Below are 6,000 nucleotides of genomic sequence, written 5' to 3' on the forward strand. Positions count from 1 at the left end.
ACAAGGATCAGGAGGCTTTTTATGGTTTATGAGAATATAATTTGTGAGTTCCATGTAGGCCTGGCACATTTATGAAAATGATGAAATTAGCCTGATGGAAATGAAACCCAAATTGTTATCATGAGACAGTTCTGAATAAAACACACGTTCCCTCATGAATATATGTTAGAATACAGCTGTAAAACTCCATAGCCTATATGAGGCATATTTATATATTGTATCCAAATTCTAAACATTTTCAGTAAGAAAAATAATTGGGAATATCTAGACTAGATTTTTTCTGCATTCATAATAATAATAATAATAGTAATAATAACTTATTAAATGCTTCCTATGTGTCCAGTACTGTATTATTTTAAGCACTTCGAATGTTTAATATTTGAATGTTAAATTTCATAAGAATCTTCAGAAATAAAACACTGCTGCTATAGACGTTATAGAGAAAGGGAATTATGGAATATGTAAACAACTTGTCTAAGGGCACAAAGATAGTGTGTGACAGAACTAGTAATAGAATTCAGTCCAGCTTCACAGCCTACAGATTGGACCACTATGCAAATTGCCTCTTCTTTACTACTGTCCAAGGAGAACTGTTGACATTCTGAAAAAGGTGAAAAAATTCATTGCCCATTGCTGAGGTCAACACATGGTCTCCAATTATGAAACGTATTTTAGCTTTTACTCATACCATTTGCACTTGTGCATAACCATCTTAAATATTCAGAAACTATCTACCCATAAATTATCTTTACCTAATTTCTATTAATTTAACATTATCTCATCATTGAATTGTATATTCGAAATGAATTTTAAAATTACACAAGAGCAAACAAAGACCTGAATGTTTAAAACAGTGAAATTTTGCACTTCCTAAAAAAAAAAAATGAGTAAGTTATTAAAGGTTATTTTGAAGTCCAACAGAAATCCAACTTAATCAGTAAGTCACGGTCAGGTCAACAATATCTCATGAGACAAATGAAACTGCAAGGAGTAGTTCCCAGAGAAGGCAGAAGTAGGTTATACAGTCACCCCAAAAGGGAGCCTGGAATAGCTTTATATGTGATTGAATCATCTAATTAAAAGTATAATTAATGCTTTTTAATGATCAGTTTGTGCCTATTTATATGAGCAATGAAGAGGTTACTCTGAGGAGTAAGCAGAAAATTTCAGCTTATGGGGTATGAATTAAAACACTATGCTTTCACTGCTAGAATATCTCCCTATCAAGTGAAGGGATCCTTGCCAACTCACCATGAGAGGGAATGCTATCCAGTTTTCAACTTCCTACAGGAGCTGAGAAGTAAAATATGTTCAGAAGGCAGAATGAAATCAACCTCTTAGCAACAAAAATTAATCTTTCATTGGCAAATAAAAATCACATATCCTCATCCAATCTCAAAAGCTAAATAGTAAAAATCCCAGGAGCTTAAGATAGAAAACATTTCATTAAAGTTTGAAAATCCCATTTATCAGTAAAAACAAGTTCAGAAATCCAACGCTTGATGCTTTCATAATTTATCAAGTCCAACTTCCACCTTCAGTTAACATATTAGGTAGGGAAAAGCTCTTTATGTGAGTCATGCTGAGGAAGAGAATGAAACATTCATACAATAGAAAGCTCGATACAAAAGAAGAGAGGCTAGAAATGGAATCTCCTCACCAACACTGCAAGAAAGAGGAGAAGGCACTGTACTACAGAAACTTAAGTAGGCCCCAAAATTATGGGAAATAGAGACACATTTTAGAACTGTTTAATATGCTATAATCTCTCCCCTTTGATTTGGCTAAATCACCGAAGGAGACAATCTGGACTTTTCCAGAAGAAAAGGAAAAGAAATACACACACACACACACACACACACACAGAAACTATATATGTGTGTGTGTGTATATATATGCCTATATATATGCCTATATATTAATATATGCTATATAAGTATACATAAGTATATATACTTATATAATATATATAGGCAATCTGGACATTTTCAGAAGAAAAGGAAAAGAAATATACACATTATATATATGTGGCATATATAAAATAGGCATATATATATTATGTGTGTATTTCTTTTCCTTTTTATACATAAGACATATAGTAATATGTATAAAATATAATATATAGTACTATATACTTATATATACTATATAAGTCATATGTATATACTTATATGTATATGCCATATATGTATATTTCTTTTCTTTTTTATACATATTATATTGTAATATGTATAAAATATAGTACATAGTACTACATACTTATATATACTATATAAGTAATATGTATAAATTTTACATATGTGCACATATAGTCCACACAGTTTTAACTGGTATTTTAAAAGTCATATAAAGAATGCCACATTGTTCACTATGGCTTTCAGGTTTTGTAGTACCCATCACCATAAATACGAGATTCAATGTTAAATTGGCTTTGTATGCTGCGATAGCTCATGAGGACAGGGGCCAAATGTGATGTTGCAAATAGTTCTGTGCCTGAATATTTTACAGATTGGCATATTTTCTTATCTATTTTTTCGAGAGTATTGTTCACCTACGGTCTTTATATGAACTTTGTAACACACTACCTGCTCTGTGGTTGAGAGAGCCTTGGAATTAGAAATCACGGACATAAGCTCTGCTTTGCCACATTCTATCATTTACCAACAGGGTACTTTTACTTTTAAATGGGGAAAATAGAACAAAAATAACATGTTTGTGGTGACAGTTAAGTGAGATTGCATGTGTGAAACCAACTTGTGAAGTATAAAATGCTATGCAAAGAAATAAGAATAAAACTACTTTTTGGTTACCATTTGTCAGTTGTAAGTTATAATACATCCACTACCTGGGTCTAAAACATGGCTTTTTAACAATGAATTTATAATCAGAAAAAAACAAATTAACTGTACATATGGTGTTAATTTTGTAGAGAAATATAGGACTCCCAGGTTAATATGGTAGCAAGATTTCCCAGTTGTAACACTTGTCCTCTACACTTCCTTTAAAATGCCTGTGAATATATCCAAAAAGCCAAAACCAAATAGTAGCACTGGAATGAAAGATAAAATTAAAATCTTATAACAACAGGCAGAAGGAAGTTCACTAACTTTATTATTGTTGATAATGTATTGAGAAGCAGAGGCTTGAGTTATGCATTAAGTATCCCATCTTTGGGAAACAAAAAAAGAACAATAACAAAAAATCATACCCCAGAGGTTCTCAGAGTGTGCACCCAGAATCACAGGACCACCAGCAGCAACATATCCTAGGAACTTGTTAGAAATGCAAATTCACCAGCCCACTTCCAACCCTCTGAATTAGAAATTGTTGGTGGGGCCCAGCCACCTGGGGTGGGTTGTGATCTAACAAGTGCTCCAGGTGGTCCCTATGCCTGCAAACATGTGAGAATCACTGTCAAAGACAAAATAACAGAAGATGGGAAAAATATTTTGATTAGTGCCCACCTTATGAACAAACTTCAAAAGAGAAATTTGAAGCGGTCCCAAACAGATAAGTATTATTATTCCCACTTTCAGGTGAGAAAATTAAGAAATTTGACCCAACCCAGCAAAATTAGGAAGAGGCAGAGGTCATGCTTTAGTTATTTGATCTTGCAGACCATCTCTTTCTTAACCATGGTTTTATAATGTTTTCTTAGTGTTGTAGCTAGCAGTTTTAAAAGTACTTACATGAAGTAAATAGGGGAAAAAAAGGAAGATTTCCACATGATGCTCTCAAAACCATTGTAAAGCACGTAGTCTAGTTAATGGTAAGATGAAAACAAAATTAAATGGGATCAGGCAGACTAAAAGAATGAGTGATGAAATAAGAGTATAGAAAATCCCAAAGACAGTGACAGAATCAAATTTACCTTAATAAGAGTAGAATAAAAGTACACAAACTTTTTTGGAGAGAAAACAGAAAAGAATATGAAAGTAAAGGACATGTTGAAACTGTGACAGAGAAGATAAAATATATAGAATTCTGAGATCTAAGACCTAAACAAGAATGGCACTTGCTTGCAAGTAAGAAATCTAAAAACAGAAAGAGAAGCAACAATATGTGACATAATATGGAAAAAAATGTATACAGATCAAGAGGAATCACAGAATTCCACACAAAACTAATGATAAAAGACCAATCTACAGCAGACATATAATGATAACTTTATATGATTCTAATTTCAAAAATCCACAAAGTATTCGGGTTCAAGATACATGTTACAATGAAAAGAAATGAAGATCACAAAATGGGAACAGAACCTATTTATTCAGAGCGTCCCATATCAAGAGAGCCAGCCTTTGCCAGAGACTCAAAACAAAGGCAGTCAGGGAAGTGAGAACACAAAAAGGTTTTTGTTTTTATATTTGCACATCTTTTCAGTTTGTCATTTTATTATTTTTACATTTCGCTCAATCTCACTATAAATCTCCAATTGATAGGATATTATGCTGCCACTTTTCATTGTTTGAACAATGTTAAAAACCATTAGAAATTGTTAATGTTATACTGTTAGATGAAAATAAGTAAAACACAAAGATATTATGTAGCCTTAATCTGTGTAAAGATTTGTAAAGATAGATGTATGTATACCTATAATCCTTTGATGATTAAAATTAATGTCTTTTCATAAAGTATATATTCACATATTATTTATAATATATACACATCTATTAAAATATATACATAATTTTGATATATTAAAACATATATCTTGTTATATTAAAGTATATATATCATTCAGTGTAACACTATGAGGATCAAAAACATAAAAACTCAATTTATGGAATTCATATTTATAAATATACAAAATAAACTTAGCTTAAATAACTAAAACAAAATGAGGTATATTTTTTAGTGTGCAATTGATAATACGAACACATTGTGAGATAAGCATTCTCTCAAATGTTGGTATAATCATAAATCAGAATATTTGCCAGAAAGCAATTTGCCAAATAACACACTTTTAAAAAAAAGATCATACATCTTATTCTACATATATACCTAGAAAACAATCAGAAATTTGTGCATAAATATGTTTATGAAAATATGCACTAAAGTTTTGTTTGTAAGAGCAAAGTTGGAAGCTATCTAAATAGAATTTCCAGTTGATGGAATATTACGCTGCCACTTCTTCAAGTTGTAAACAATTATGATATCATGAGGAATTGCTAATCTTACTACTCAATTAGGTGAAAATAAGTAGGATATTAAGTCATAAATATAGTACAGTGTAGACTGGAGGAAGAGGGGGAGAGAGAGCAAGAAACATACATACATGAAGAATTGTAACTGCCCTGTTGTATGCTTTTCCAAATTTCCCAATTTTATTTAATAAAATTAGTTTCAAAATAGAGAAAAATGCCAATAGTTTAAATATATATTTATATGGAAATAATATCATATATGGAGAAAATAGAATAGAAATGCAAAAAATGATAACATATTCTTTGAAGCTATAGAATTATGTTTTTTCCTAAGCGGGAAAGTGTTTTTAATTTTAATTTGAATATTTTTCAATCCAATGACAGACATTCCCAATTTTGAAAATAAATTCTGGAAACAGCTATCAAAATTAATATGATTAATACCCTTAATCACTATTCTCTCACAAAACCAAAATAGCTAGTGCATCTGATTTTTTGAAGCTGAATATTTCATGATGTTTAACTTATCCTTTTTTATTTGATGATGGTATATTTATACCTAACTTTTATTTTTATTAATTTAATCAAGAGATTCAGCTCTAGATAGAGTTATATGAAACTCAGACTTAAATGTTGATGGGAGGAGATGTAGACAACATTTGAGGATTAATATCCAGACATTTCAGAAATAATTTTAAACCATACTTGCTCCAAGAAAAGCAATGACACATATTTTTATTCTTACCCAGGCTTTTACTTTTGCCAGAAATTTCCCTTCTGAAACTTTGTCTTCTTTTGTGCAGTGTACTATGAAATCCCTTCAAAAATTGTCATCTGTTCAATTACTTAATAA

This window comes from Symphalangus syndactylus, chromosome 9 (assembly GCF_028878055.3).
Source record: "Symphalangus syndactylus isolate Jambi chromosome 9, NHGRI_mSymSyn1-v2.1_pri, whole genome shotgun sequence".
Classification (NCBI taxonomy): domain Eukaryota; kingdom Metazoa; phylum Chordata; class Mammalia; order Primates; family Hylobatidae; genus Symphalangus; species Symphalangus syndactylus.